This window comes from Sinocyclocheilus rhinocerous, unplaced genomic scaffold, assembly GCF_001515625.1.
Source record: "Sinocyclocheilus rhinocerous isolate Xijiao unplaced genomic scaffold, SAMN03320098_v1.1 scaffold612, whole genome shotgun sequence".
NCBI lineage: Eukaryota > Metazoa > Chordata > Actinopteri > Cypriniformes > Cyprinidae > Sinocyclocheilus > Sinocyclocheilus rhinocerous.
The window spans coordinates 588,894-605,206 of record NW_015625585.1 but is presented as its reverse complement, the minus strand read 5'-3'; the positions used below and the strand labels follow the sequence as shown (position 1 = coordinate 605,206).

Below are 16,313 nucleotides of genomic sequence, written 5' to 3'. Positions count from 1 at the left end.
TTCATGTTAACTCAAGTCTATTAAATAATATTAAAAGATACAACTTTTGATTTTAATAATGCATTAGTAAATGTTGAAATTAACATTAATACATGCTTTAGAAGTATACTATACACTCTAAAAAATGCTGGGTTGTTTCAACCCAACTTTGGGTCAAATATGGACTAACCCAACCATTGGGTTAAATTTTTACATTAAATTTTTAACCCAAAAGTTAGGTTAGTCCATATTTAACCCAAAGTTGGGTTGAAACAACCCAGCATTTTTTAGAGTGTATATTTGTTAGTTCATGTTAAATAATGTAGTTAACTAATATTAGTTACTGGAAATATTTAAATATTTAAAGTGTTAGTGTTGGGGGGGGACAAAACTGTGTGATAGAAGGTTTTTATTTATATTTTTGAACATTTGTCATCAAATTAGGTAATATAGGTCATTTAAACTTAAAGATGTAATTTCAATCCAGTGCTCTGCTTTATAGCCTTTCCTACATTTCAACTATCCACACAAACCCACTGTTTGTGTAGTCTCACTTTTCCTTTGTCCATATATTGATAGCTTTATAACCATAAAATCTTATAAAAAAAAATAAAGAGCCATAATGATAAAACAAACACTACATTTTAACATCTATTCATTCAATGATCTACTCATTGAACATAGGTGTGCATTCATAAACCTCACAAGTGAGTGTTTATGCTCATATTTTCTGATACAGAAATGGCCATTGATAACAGGCCGGACTGACGTGACGTGATTTTGCTAAACAACAGCAATTGGTGTCAGCAGCAATGGTGACTGATAGGCCTGTACTGAAGTTAATTTATTTACACCGTTGTTAATCTCATTAGTGTGTTTCTTTCCTTAGAGGTCTTTCATTAGACTGCTGAAAGTTAATTAATGACTCACTCCCACACGGCTCGCAAAAGGCATTTTCGTACTTCTCGGAATAACAAAGACAAAGGATCCACTACATTATGAACGAATGCTTTCACAAAACACTTTCCACCTCCACTTTCAGCAAACGACTCCACGTTGAGCAGGCTTAACTAAGTCTAAATTTACTGCTAAACTGCCATTGCACAAATTCAAACTTTCTTCAGAATTTCTTCATCCATGCCGAAGGGATGAGGCATTCAACACCTTTTTACGAACATTTAATTCCATCAAAGATATTTTTCCTAGACACCGGACTATTTTTCTTTCACACAGCTCAGAATATTTTAAGTGGGAGGAAAAGTCATGCATTAGCCTTGAACTGAGATTCAGTGCCAAACGGGAACATGTTTCTAAGCTTTATAAATAGTCTCATTTAAATACACTGTATGTAAGATGCAACACGGTTAAAGGCTCCCCTTAAAGCAAAATATGATATTATGAACTCAGAGTACAAGAATTTTTTGCCACAAACATTGTTTATATAAAAAAATTAATGGTTTTAGGTCAAAAATCATGTTGATGTAAAAAGCGAGAGAGGTCTTGGGTTGAAACAGTCAACATGAGCCCACTTTTCAAATCCTATATAAGAAATTCAATCCAATTATTTGCACTACATATTGTCAAATATTACACTCTAAAAAAATGCTGGGTTAAATACAACCCAGTGCTGGGTAAAATAGGGACAAACCCAGCAATTGGGTTGTTTTGACCCAGCGGTTGGGTTACTACCCAGAAGGTTGGGTTAAACATTTAATTTAACCGCTGGGTCAAAACAGCATTTAACCCAGCATTTTTTAGAGTGTACTGTTCAATTTATTTGACGGTTACTAAAAAAAAAAAAACACTACTAATGATTAAATTACCCTGAACAAAAGCAAAAGCATAAAAGTCAAAAGTCTTTTGTCTCAAAATATGTGCAATAATTTCATGGGCTCCCATTTGTGTCATTTGAAACTTCTAAAATTAAGTTAGAACAAATGGTCTTAAAAATGCACCAGTCTGGAGTCATTGCATATGAATTTGTTTACAGAATGTATAAATGAATTTTTGATATAATTCATATTTATATGTATTAGGGATGTAACGGTATGAAAATTTCATATCACGGTTATAGTGACCGTCAGATTGATGCTGGCTGGACAGGATTTCACGCGAGTTTTCAAAATCGCAATAATCAAATACGGTTTTGATGATAATTCAATTTTAAACGATAATACTAACCGTCAGGGCATTTTATCGTGATTTATCGTGAAACCGGTATACACACACAGTTCATCACAGCCTTCTGCGTATGGGCCTGCATAGCCAACCAGCCAGCTGGGTCCCCATGCTAACTGCACGTCATTCGCCAACAACGCATGAAATGGGCCCAAGATCATTGAGACTGGAAGAAAGTGGCCTGGTCTGACGAAATAAACAATGACAAAGCAGAATCCCAAAAGAGACTCATCTGAAAGGTATGACTTATATTCAAACTTGCATATTTGCCTATTTAATTGCCCATATTTTAATTACAGACAATAATGTATAATAATATGCATAATAGCAACACTATGAATGCAAATTAAATTCACTCAATTAACCTATAGTTTTCAATGAAAAGCAAAGATGTCTGAAATGCACATCTAATTCATAGAAATAATAACCCACTTAATTATAATAAGTATTAAATTTAAAAAATAACACAAGTAACAACATGTCACTTGGGGCCTTATGTACCAATACTGGGAGGCCTATCTTACCCCATGAGTCCAATTCTTTATCTATCTATCTATCTATCTATCTATCTATCTATCCTTTTCATACATCTAAAAATAGACACAAAAGTCATACATCACTATTTTTCCAGTGGCACAAAATTTGATCAATTAACCTCAAAACTGTTTTGACTATCTCACAAGATATTCAGATGAAATAAAACTTAAAAAATAGCAAAGCCGTTCATCAAAGGTGTTGAGATGTTCAAAGGGACAAAAAAAAAAATTGTAGGAGGGTCATCTTGCCCCAACTTAAACTGTTTGGAGGTTGTTTTTTTTACCCCAGTGGGGGATTTTAAGAGATGGACATACTACCAAACTCTGAGTATGCATTTAAAATAATTTTGAAAAACAAAAACAAACAAACAGCAGAGAATACACACTGAATGCATAGTACAATTCCCTGATGTCAACATGCTTACTCACAGTTCACAGCATTAAACAGTGGAAGAGAGTATCAGATGCTTGATGGGTCATCTCAAAGTGCATCAGATTCAGTGCTGTCAGTAATGACCCGATAGCTGAGCGCTGACCCATGGACACGGACAGAAACACTGATACAAATATGAAAATGGGCCGTTTTCCCCGGCAAGCTGAAACTTTCCCTGGCTTTCCATTCATTTAAACTGACACCGCCTAGACAAGCACCGGCGAGTCGATCTTTCTGAACAGATTACACTGAATTATCGTAAATGTTGCCAATTAATGTGCAGGTTGTTTCCTGGCAACCATCTCTTAAGGCTCGCGCACATCAGACAGTGATAATCTGGAAAGGCCAGAGGTGGCTGAAATTATTAACACAATCAGCGTTGCATGCTAATGCGTGCCGTGAGGCCAAGATTTGATGGGCTCGACGGCGCATCAGACTGGCAAAGTTCCTCAAAAATCATTTCCATAAACAGAATTGAATGAAAGCAGGTTTATTGTCGGCCATTTCCTATATTTGTGCGACGATGCCCTCTGGTGAACGCTTGTTTTTATTGCTCAACAATGTGGTTTGAAAATGTTTTAGGCTGGAAGGTGAAACAAAATGACTATTTTTAAACTCTTTGTATTGGAAACACTATTTTAAATGATTAGCTGCTTCTTGATCGTCTGAACATACACGCATGGAAAATAACATTGAAGAAATGTGGAAATTATAATGAGATTATAGGAGTTTATAATTTCTGTTCCTCACAGAAAGTTTAAAAGTCCTGGTTTGCTAGTATTATCTGGGAGAGACTCTTCAAAATTCTCATTTGTGTTCCTCAGAAGAAAGCAAGCTTTAGAAACGAGGTCCTGTCTAGCATGTAATGGCCTCACCCACTGCAACAATATACAAGTTGGAACAACCCACACATAGAAAATCTGACATAAAATAATACTGTGATAATACTGTACTCACCGTTTTTTAATTCCCTTGAGGATATTCCTTCACACCAGGTCACTTCCAGACTGCCTGTTCGGTTTTACAGGTTGCTTTGGGCAAGAACGCATCTGCTAAATGACAAACAACCCTTTTAAAATGAAAAACGAATTGAAAATATTGTACTAAATACATATTTAACAAACAGCAAGTGTATACATTCAGCATGGTTCAAAAGATTAAGAACACAATTACAAATGTCTCCGTTTTGCATTTATGTATTTTAAAACAATTTGTTCCCATTAGTAAATATATTATTTAAAATTCTGCAAATTATAAGTTCAAGACCACTTTTGCATTTTTGCAATTAGTTTCCATTACGAAATATATTTTGCAATTATGTAAATTACATAAATAATATTAAAATCTGTAATTATAAATTTGAGTGAAAAGTCGGACTAAAATATCCAAACATTTTCTAAATAAACTTTTAAAGCAAACAGATTTTGCACCCCACCATAAATGTATTCAAATATACGGTAAATTGAAGAAGTCGTGTTAAACAGATAACGCATGTAAAAAAAAATCACTTCCAGCACACACACAGCACTGCCTCTGAAAAGTCAGTTTCGTCACTTTATTAACTGAGTTCCATTTATTCTGACAAGCTCTCTCCATTCGTCTCTCTCTTTGTCTCAGGACACGATTCCCCTGGGCCAGAACGTTGAGGCAGAAAGTTCCAACAATTAACAAAAAAAAGGTAATAACAGACTAACGTTTGTACGGCAGGCTTAAGGCAGAGACGAGGGGGAGGCCAGGATTATAGGAAGAGACTTCGCAGGCTGCTCTCAATTCATTTAACAAGCCTTAAAGGGGATATCACATTTTTCTAACAGTACACATACATGATGCTGTGGGCTTGATTGACGGATGTCATATTAAAGAGTAAACACATTCCACTGTCTTTGAGGCTTCAAGCCAGATTGGCAAAACTGCCACAAAGCAGCCCATTTACGTCAGAGACCGTCCTTTTCATGAAAAACAGAGCATTTGAGCATGGCTTCCAGTGCATCTCTGCAAAAATGTGCTCAAACGGCCAGGTAGAGAACAAAGCATGACCCTGTTGGACATGCACCTCAAGTTTTATTCAAAAATGTAAACCTTTTCTTCACAAATCAAGTGCTGAGCTTATGAACTGACATACAGTACGCTAAACAAGGGTTGCTATTTCACACAAAAAGTGAAACTTTCAGCCCCAACATTACAGTGCAAAACATTAAATACTGTAAATGACAAACAAAACGGACGCCGAGCTCTTCAGACAGCCCAAGAGAGATGAAGGGAGAGAAAGACATCAACGAAAACACAAAAGTGGTACAGTGTCCATATATACATCTTACACAGGGCTTAAAAATGGAAGAATATTTACATACAGGTGGGTGAGAAACCTGGTGAAACCACACCCACTGAACAACATGAAAAGACTAATGAAAAAGAACAGGAGAATAGCATGAGCATCACAGAAGGTTGGAAGAAGGGCCCTCGAGGGCCTCAGTAGAGGGTTTATTGAGAGGCTAATAGATATGTTCTCAAGAAAAACTAAAGACATCAGTCATTTTGGACAGTTGACAGAACATTTGACGTTACAATTTTCAACTCACAAACACATTCTAGAACTGTTCTACCACAAATCCTTAGAAGTAGCTTAATTTACTGTAAAAATGGCATGGACTGAAATGCTAAAACTGAAAGAAAGCGTACCGAAACACTGAATTATGACACATGGTTCAGTCTTCAGACCTGACGTCATCTAAAAATGACTCTGAACAAATAAAGACTTTGTAATCTCACAAGCATAAATTAAGCCTAGACCCAGAGCATCATTAACAGTTAATGATAATTAAATGCCTGGGAATATTAAGTCACTTCAGTTCAGTACAACAACATTAATAGGCTATTATCTTGCATACCTCTTTCTTTCCTTTCCTTATGGTCAACAAGAGCATTAAACCTTTTCCCAACTAGCTTTTCTTCACTGTGCATTTGCTCCACAGGGAAACAACCGCAGATGCTTTCTCAAAAGTCCATTCAATTCATCATCTTAAAATAATAAATATATTTACTGGAAGGTAAAAGATATTATTCTCGTTTTTTAAAATACAATAAAATAACAGTATAAAACCACCACATTTAGTCTCGCATCTTTTCCTTGACATTTACAACATTTACACCATTTACCGTGACTGCTTGTTCCCTGCGAAATGTATTTTACCTCAGATAGGGATATTGAGAGGGATGAGAGTGTTACTCCTAAACAAATCAAGGGAAAACATCCACTGATAACTTTGATTTAAATAAATTAAGATAAAAATGAGACAGAGGACCCGCCCCTAGCCACTGAACCAATCATAATTGACCTCCAAAACACACGTGGTGTTGCATTATGGGTGTGCGTGAGCTTTACTACGGGCGTAGGCAGCCATTCGGAGCACTCTCGAGATAGACTACCACTATTATCTGAAGCAAATATTAGCAGTGTAACTTTTTGTTGTTGTTTGCTGCATGGCAGTGTGTGTGTGTGTGTCCAGTATGTTTCTTAGTAGACTGCAAGTTTGTTCAACAGTCAGCAAACATCGGGTTTCCCAGACCGCTGCGCAGTAACTGGTAATTCTGCAACGCATGACACCTGAATCAGTCGGTAAATGTGTAAATTAGAGCTATAGGGAGGAGAAGCCGTGTATGAGGTAAAGAGCGTGTAAGACTGAGTGTGTGTTTGTCAGAGGGAGAGATGTGCGCTGAGGTGGCTCAGATGCTGTGGTGTGTAAGCTTGTTTTTTCTCAGCCTCAGGTGCTGTTGGTCAGAGTAGATCCGGGCTGTACAGAACCTTCAGAGCCATCTGGCAGAGAAGAGAGAGAGAGGACCAAATAAAAAGAAGACATTGAAAAATGACATTTGTCAGTGTGATCGGCAAACACAAGGCATAAACACAAAATATGTTGCATATGTTACTGTCTTTAAAAGTTTGGGGGCAGTACGTTTTTTTTTTTTTTTTTTATAAATTGTTTTCAGCAAGGATGCATTAAATTGATCAAAAGTGACCGTAAAAACATTTATAATGTTACAAACAGTACTATCTCAAATAAATGCTGTTCATTTGAACTTTCTATTCATCAGAGAATCCTGAAAAAAAAAAAACAATTATCACAGTTCCAAAAAATATTAAGCACCACACTTTATAACAATAAAAAGTGTTTTTTTGTTTTTTTTTGAGCAGCAAATCAGCATATTAGAATGATTTCTGAAAGGTCATGTGAAACTGAAGATTGGAGTAATGATACTGAAACTTCAGCTTTGCATTGCAGGAATAAATTACATTTTAAAATACATTAAAACAGAAAGCTGTTATTTTAAATTGTATTAACATATTCATATATTGCAGTTTTTAATGTATTTTGGGTTACATTAATGCAGCCTTGGTGAGCATCAGAGATTTTTTTTCCAAAAAAAAAACAAAAAAAAGGAAAATCTTTACAAGATTGGTAGTTTAACAGGAGTTAAATTAATACCCAGGTAGGGCGTTACTACATCAGAAAAGTTATTTCAGAAGCAGGGAAAGTTATTGTCTATGAAAGATAATGAAAGGAAGCATTTTCCTCATTAGAATAAACGCACTGAATAATTATACACTATAAAAAAACAGGAAGGCTTTATTAACATTAAGTTAATAAGGTGGGCTTTGATTTAATGTTGTCTTAACCCAATCCACTCCCAGAGCATCAGTGTGAAGGATCACAGCATTACCATTGGATGAAGCTACGGTCTGTGCGCGGGCATGAGGTGGAATGAGAGTGGAATTGAGCTGTGGCTGAATCATCAGCTCTGAAATAAAGAGAAACACACTCTGTTGACAGACCTCTAAGTAGAACTAAGTAGAAATTTTAAGAGCAGAAACGTTTCACACAAGCTATCTCTGGGTTGAATGGTAAAAATAAAATAAATAAAATGTGCAAGCACTGCATCAATAAGCAATAAAAAAATAAAATAAAAAAAACATTTTGGAGGGACTGAGCAAAGTGCTGCTAGTCTCCTCTCAATCGCTTCTGTAGTATTTCATTTTCTTCCCTGAAGTTCAGTTATGTCAGTCAAGGTTTCTAGCATCAAACGTAGTTGTAATTTAGTATTACATGACCATTTGCTGCCCTCTCTCTCTAACCCTCAGAATTAAAGGAATGGTTCATCCATAAATGAAAATTCTGTCATAATTTATGCACACTCATGCCTTTCCAAATTTGTATTATTTTATTTCTTCTGCAGATCACAAAAAGAGATTTGTACTGGCCGCGCAATTAATTTCCATGGGGAGTTAAGCTTTCAATCTTCAAAAAGGATGTAAAAGTATCAAAATTATTATAAAGTATCCCAAAGGACTCCCTCTGAAGTCTTTTGAAAATTGAAATTGAAATCATTATTCTTGTGCTGTACAGAAGAGCATCATGTATGTCATCATGCACACAAACATGATGGTCAGTGAGTATTTAATGACAGATGACTTATCTTTTAAATACACCACCTTTAAAAGTTTGGGGTCGCCCAACAGTAATATTGTGAAATATTACAATTACAGTTATAACTTTATTTTTGAACTTAATTTGAATATATATTTTAAAATGTAATTAATTCCCATGATGCAAAGCTGAATTTTCAGCACCATTACTTCCGTCTTCAGTGTCACGTGATCCTTCAGAAATCATTCTAATATGCTGATTTGCTGCTCAAGAGACATTTATTATTAGTATGAATATTGAAAACAGTTGTGCTGCTTAATATTTTTTGTAGAAACCATGATATTTTTCAGGATTTTACAAATAAAAAGTTCAAAAGAATAGCATTTATTTGAAATGGAAATCTTTTTGTAACATTACAAATGTCTTTACTGTCACTTTTAGACCCCAAACTTATGAATGGTAGTGTATGTAAATAATTGGCTAACCTCTATGGACTGCTTTGTATACTGTCATTCATCATGGCAGGCGTGGATGTGAAACATAAATGTGGGTAGTTTTATCTTACTGTGCGACTGCTTCAGCTCTGAACAAGCTGTTCCTGCAGAGTAGTTTTAATAAATGGTCTGGGTGCAGTGGGAAGGGATTTCTCATGTCTCCAATAAATGATTCTCACAGTTGAATTTACAGCAAAGGCGTATTAAATGCTGATCTAGATCCTTGTTCTGAGACGGAATAACATCAGGCTAAAACTGACACTAATCCTACAGAAATCTGTTTTGTTGAGATGACATCTGGATGCAATCAGTGAGAAGTTTGTTGCAAAGGATACGCATGAAAGGCTCCTGTGACTCACCTGTCGTGGTGAAGTTGAAAAGCGGAGGCAGCTCTCGACCGCTGGGCAGACGGGTGCCAGGTTGGCGCAGCTCGTCAAAGAAGGCATGAGCGCAAGCCTGGAGCGGAGATAATCGTGTCACTGGCGTGTACTCTAACAGCCGAGAGCACAGGGCGATTGCCTCAGGCGGAGTTCTTGGTTTAAACACCTGTGGAGGAATGACATAATGCTGTCACTTTACTGCAGGGAATTTGTGTTGTCTGGACACAATCCTTCTTAGTGTTTGATGGTCCCTATCATTCACTTTCAGTTTTTGTCACTATTCTTCTTCTCTGATGACGTCTTGCCATGTTTTGTGTATATAGTCATAATAATCATAAAGACTATTGTTCTTAAAACAAGGTTTAAGTTGCTCCTGCAAAACAAACTTCCATGATTTGCCCTTTTTGGAAGTTTGACAAGTCACCCATTTTACCCATTGCTTGTACTAAACTTCAGACTACACTGATTTATAAACTACTGAATATAGACAGTGAAAAGATAAATAAAAGGTAATTGCTGAATTTGGTAAACTTGTCAAGTATAAAACCTTTGTAAGATATTCAATCTGTTACCTTTCATGTCGGTCAGATGGTTTCTTCCCGTCTCTTGGACAGAACAAGCAGTAAACTTGCAGATTGTCAAAAGTGGTTACTTGAGAATATTTATAAGCCAGTTTTGAAACACTGCTAACCGATACCGCATGGCTTTGGCTGTAGATGGGAGTCAGATATTTGTGAGGGATTTTACCTTTGTCCATGGATGTGCTTTGATCTGTGGGAATTTGAACTCGGTGTAGTTCGGGTTCATTTCACGGATCTGTTCTCTTGTGGGTGTTCCAAGTATCTAAACGGACAGACAGAAACAACCGTAAAGAATGATGGGTTAAAGTAAAAAAAAAAAAAAAAAGTTTATTAAGCAAACTATATTAAATTTATTTAAATCAGGGTTCCCACTCTTTCATGAACACCAGATTCAAAGACATTCAAGGACTTTTTAAAGCACCATTTATTTTATATCAAGCACCTATCAAATTCACACCCCAGCATACGTAGCATCATGAAAGACCTCTTACAGTTCTTAACATTTCACTTACACTTAACATTTACATTAAACATTTCAGAGTAATGAGGGTTTGAATGTGTAGTTTTCATAAATTTAGACCATTTTGAGCAGTCGTGTTCAAAGGAATTTAATGAAATCCATTGAAGTCAGTACTGGTAATATTCAAATACCATTTCTAAAATCTCAATTTTTAAATTAATAAAAAGTGGTTAAACAGGGCTCTATGCTTTCTTTTCTTAAAAAAAAAGAAAAAATTAGGAGCACCTTCTAATCAATAATCAAAAATTCTGATCAAATATTAGCCTTCCCATTACGAGATGATATTTGACTTAAAGTGATTTACAGGGAATTTTGTTTTTACACCTTTGTAATAGCATTATTCTAACTGCTGATCAAATATTAGCCTTCCCATTACGAGATGATATTTGACTCCTTAAAGTGATTTACAGGGAATTTAGTTTTTACACCTTTGTAATGGCATTTTTCTAACTGTATTAAAAGTATGTCATCTTTTATGTCAAATTCAAAAAATTATATTTATAAGCTTTTTAAAATTTGTAATTAAAACAACAGAATAAAATCAAGTAGAATAAGAATAAGTTACCAATCAAATAAAATCAGTATTAAAAAAAATAATTTGTACCACAGAGGTGGCACAGAAGAACACAAAAGTGGCTTGTAGGTGTATTTTCAGACATTTAATGATGCTCAGAGGTGGCATGAGTGCAATTAAATTCATAAATTCATGTTGAGGTTAATGTTTTAAATATAACATTTTGAATATAGAAATATTAAATGAATTACCGTAAATAACAGAAAAGATACTTTAAATTTAAAAGTAAAACTACCAGTAGGTGGAGGTAAATCACTGAGTCTATCACTGAATCATTAATTCAATTGATTCGTTCGAATGACTGATTCATTCAGGAATGAAGCAAGTGACTGTCATTATGAATGGGTAATTGAATCAGATTGGTTTAAAAACGCAAGTTCATTCATAAACGAAACACCACTGTGTTTGCTTGGAGATGCGCAGCAGCTCAGCTGTGACTTTGTTTGAAACTATTTTCGTTGACGAAATAGAGCAAAATCAGGCAACAGTGTTGTAGTCAGACAATGTAAGTCACTTAATATTAATTTCTTGTTTATTGAACTGTTGTATTAAATCAATATCACATTTGCAAACTCCCTTAATAATCATTAAAAGCGGTCACTCACCTTAGTCTCACAAAGTTCCATTATAATCGACGAAGCTCCCTACACTGCACAATGAATCTCTTATTTACACCCGGTCTACACTTTGTTTGTTATAAGGAGAGGATTCGTGAGTTTGCATAACTCAGTACTGAACAAAACTCCGGTGTTTGAGCAGTGAGTGTATTCTGATTTACGTTGTGTTCAAGGAATCAACAGATATGTCTGTGATACATTACTCAACGCTGCAAAAACACGTTGTAAGTAAGTTAGAAACCTTTGAAGCTCCCCTGAGCGCAAACACAAATATGCTGATTGGGTCAGTCGCACTGGTGCTCCTAAATATTTTTTCATAGTCGCACGCAGTAGTTTTCAGTCGCAAATGCACTGCTTCTCACGCAGGGCTGCGCATCAGCTCACATGCTACGTTTTTTTCTCACGCTACCCCATCTCCACCCCCAATCATTAGCGCTGTTTCGTTTTGTCTTGGACAGCAGCAGTTGGGGGTTCGGTGCCTTGCTCAAGGGCACCTCAGTCGTGGTATTGAAGGTGGGAGAGAGAGCTGTACATTCACTCCCCCCACCTACAATCCCTGCCGGTACGAGACTCGAACCCGCGAGTCCGACTCTCTAACCATTAGGCCACGACTTCCCCAGATTTATACTTCCTCAATAAAACAAACACTTAATAAAGCTCAACACCATAAAATCTCCCTCCATCCCAGTACAAAAGAGAGTATTTCACCACTATAGTTCAAAAGTTTCTGTATTGAATGTTTTGGAATTTTTTTAAATAAAGCGAGTAAAAATGAATGGACTAAAACGTGTCTGAATGACAGAACTGCAGGGAAAACAGCTCCCAAACTCAATACAGCTGTTTCACTTTCAAACAGAGCGATTATTCCATTCTGATGTGCATCTCTCCACTCAGCCAAATAACTATTTTCAAGCTTCTGAGTTGCCAAATTGTCAATTTTTTACAGACACAAAAAGCAGTCACCAGAAGGTTCTGTGGTTTGATGTCTCTGTGACACACGCCCTGGGAATGGATGTAGGCCAAACTGCGGAAAAGCTGATACATATACACCTAAGAGAAAACAAGAAGACAAGCATAAATATCTTTATATTAAAGAAAAGGCAATATCTTAATCAGCTTCCATTTTTATATTAATAAATTCTCCACTGCAATAGAAGAAATAGCGCAGCCTCACTATATTGCAGTGGTCCAATTTTCTCATGATCTGAAGTTCTCGATTCTTCATGAACAGAGAAGAAAGACTGTTAGCATCTCTCAGGGATAAGAGACGTCACAATATTTACAAGCAAGTAGTCACGACAGTACAATTCCCCTACAACAGCCTGGGTTTAAGTGCCTCATTCAAGGGCACAGTGTTTGCTTTGGTAGTGGCCAGCACATGTGGGTCATGGTGGAAACAGTTAGCGGTGTAAGGCTGAAATAGATGGTGGTGTTGGTCGTATAACATACTGGTGAAATATTCAAATCAGAATACTGAGACTGAGAAGGTCTCTTAACCCAAGACTGCTCCCAATTAGTATAAAGCCGGTCGCTCTGAACAAAAAGCATCTGTTGACTGTCAGGTAACATACAAAGAATTGGACATAGTTTGAGTAATACATTGTTGTAATCTTTACATCTACAACTAGTGGATCACAATGAGTGTTAAGATAGTATTATTTATAAACTAGTATTAATCAACAATTTAGTAACTAGTATTTATTAACATTTTTAATTTGCTTTTATTTTTCTGTTTTCATTTTCATTTAGTTTAAAGGAACACGCCACTATTTTTGAAAATAGGCTCATTTTCCAACTCCCCTAGAGTTAAACAAACTCCTAGAAAATCGCATTTTTGTGTGAATTTGTCCATTCAAACACAATACTTCACAGAGAGCTTAATATTTGCTCGTTCTGAGACGCGGGTTCACGCGCTTCGGATGAGCGACCACACACAGATCTTCTCACTGCGCGCGCGAGTTCACGTCTTCTGGATACCAGAATTTGCATCCATCAACAGAAACATGCATTAGCCTAACTCTAACAAACCATATTACAGATGCATTGTCAGATTTAAGTTGAACCGCGGTCCTAGTGCATGCCGAACCGTGTGTGGAGAACGGTACGGTTCGATTTTTTACCGAGAACCGTTGCACCCCTATCTAACACTATAATATTTTGCAGGAAAATACATCTTTAATTTGGTACAAAGTAACCCAATTAGGCAGTTATGATCCACTACACAGGAATTACTCTTAAAAAAAAATATGTAATTGAACAGAGCGAGTGAACAAGTATTTATATGTTTGTGTGTGTGTAACACTGTGTCATACCTTAAATCGCTTATCCTGAAGTACCTTCTTGATGGCCACCCACTCCTGACTGTCAATGAGGCGTGCCTGATACACCACGCCAAAGGAGCCATTACCGATAACCTTGATATCAGTGTAGGACACCTCCTGCGGGCGATCCGGGCCCTGGCCTGGGGTGGCAACCACTGTGGTCACCTTCCCACAGTCTCCTACAACACATTTGAGACATTAGATCTGATTAGATCCCTGGGTGTAAACGAACAAATATGCGCCAGGAAATTTTTGAGGGTGACAATGTTCTTTCAGCATCTATATTCATTCAGAGAGCGATGCTGTTCTCTAAAATAAATATATTCCTCCCTACTTGGCATTTACAGAGTGTATTGGTTCAAAACATAATGTTAAGAAAATATACGCATATATTTTGACTAAAAAAGTAATTTATTTGTAAGCATCACTGTGACCACAACATTTCTAGTGGTATAAAAGCTGTAGACTGATATGCATATTGAACATAAACTTACAAATATAAAGCCTCATACAAGTGTACTTAGCAAAGATAGTAAAAACAGTGTATTTGTGAGTCTAAAGGAAACATGGCACGTATATCACTAAATATGGGCCTGACCTGTCCTTCACACAGGACATTATGACAGTGGGTGTGTCAGGACAGGTGGTTACCACCTATTCAACATGCCCTGCAACCTAGTAAGTTGCCTGGTAAAGCATTTAAACAATCACTTTAATAACAGAGCCTTGAAGAAACATTGTTGTCAGTTATACTTATAAGTTTTTGACACTGTTTCAAATCCTAGAGTGCTGCCTACTTTAGGCAACATTATCCACATTCACACTACACAACTGACTAAGGTACTACCATGTTTTTTGACATCTTACCATGATAATATCATGTTATTTTTGGGTATGGGACAATTGTTTAATCTGGTAGCACCATGGTATTATTTTAAGTACCATATAAATACCATGGTATTAGCATCACTGATTTGCTGTTAATGTCCCAAAAGGGCGTCTGCGCAGCTCAACTGGTTTTGAGGCAGTCAGTATTTCTGAGTTTATAATTTAACTCAAAATTATGACAATTTTAATAGGTTAGCTTAGGCTAGTTTCGTTAATATGACATAACTGTCAACATCAAGAAAACATGGGTGTGTTGTTTAATTACATACACGATATGTCTATTCAACACTCATAACTCTGAGATAACTTCGCTTATATATACTCACTAGAAAGTTTTAAATTTGCGCAAGCAGATGAACTGTCCGCCGAGGCCTGTGAGACCCCGGGCTTTCCTGCGTTGCTCCCCACGACAGCGGCGGATCCGGCGGATGCCGCAGTGGCTCCGGACGCCCCCTGAGGCTCAGCGAACGAGGTCGTCCTGGGCCGCCCGCTGCCGCTCATATCTGACTGAAAGTGTGCCGAGGCTGTGGGGCGAGTATCAGCGGTTCCCTCGTCGACGTGGCCAGGTGCGGGGTGAAACATTGGGTTCAAAACGAAAAGATGACAAACCTTTTTGCCGCGACCCTCAACGTTCACCCACTCTCTCACGCGCTGAGAACACGCGCAGCCTCCTGGGGAATGCAGTTCGGGCGCGCGCTATATTGATCCGGACTCAGAACTACAGGAGCAGGTGTCACACCTGATGAGAGGGTCACTGTCTGCCTCTAACTTTATCATGCACAATTAGTTATTTTTGTATGATGATGATGATAATAATAATAATAATTATTATTATTATTAGTAGTAGTAGTAAAGAAATAACTAAAAAATAAATATTTATTTTTAAATATTAAAATAACTAATTAAATATGGTTATGAAGACTTTTTTGACAGACTCATATATAGTTAGAAAATATTAAAGAAAAAGAGCTGTTCATTATTACACATAACATATAATAAAACTTGAGGTCTGACAAAGGTAATAAATATTAATATAGATTATAATAACACCTTAGATCAATATGCTTTTTCAATATGCCTCTAATTTTATCATCCACAATTAGTTATTTGTGTATAATAATAATGATATTAATGAAGAAATAACTCAAAAACAAATCTATCTACATCTACCTATCAAGCATATTGAGAATCTGATCAAACTTGAGGAATAATAAAGATAAAAATAAATATTAAAATAGATTATAATAATAACCCTGTATATCAATAAAATACAAATAAAAGTATAAAAATGAAGTATAGATATAATTTTACTGATTTAATTTACAAACAAAACCAGATTCTGCATTCAGCGTGCATCTAATAAAAACACGCCATCGTAGTGACAACATG

The 16,313-nt window shown here is 36.4% G+C and overlaps 1 pseudogene; it reads right to left on the bottom strand.

The window, feature by feature from the left end:
• Nucleotides 1–5,170: 5,170 nt before the first annotated feature.
• On the bottom strand, nucleotides 5,171–15,656 carry LOC107754056 (glycogen synthase kinase-3 alpha-like; annotated as a pseudogene).
• Between the last annotated feature and the right edge of the window lie 657 nt (nucleotides 15,657–16,313).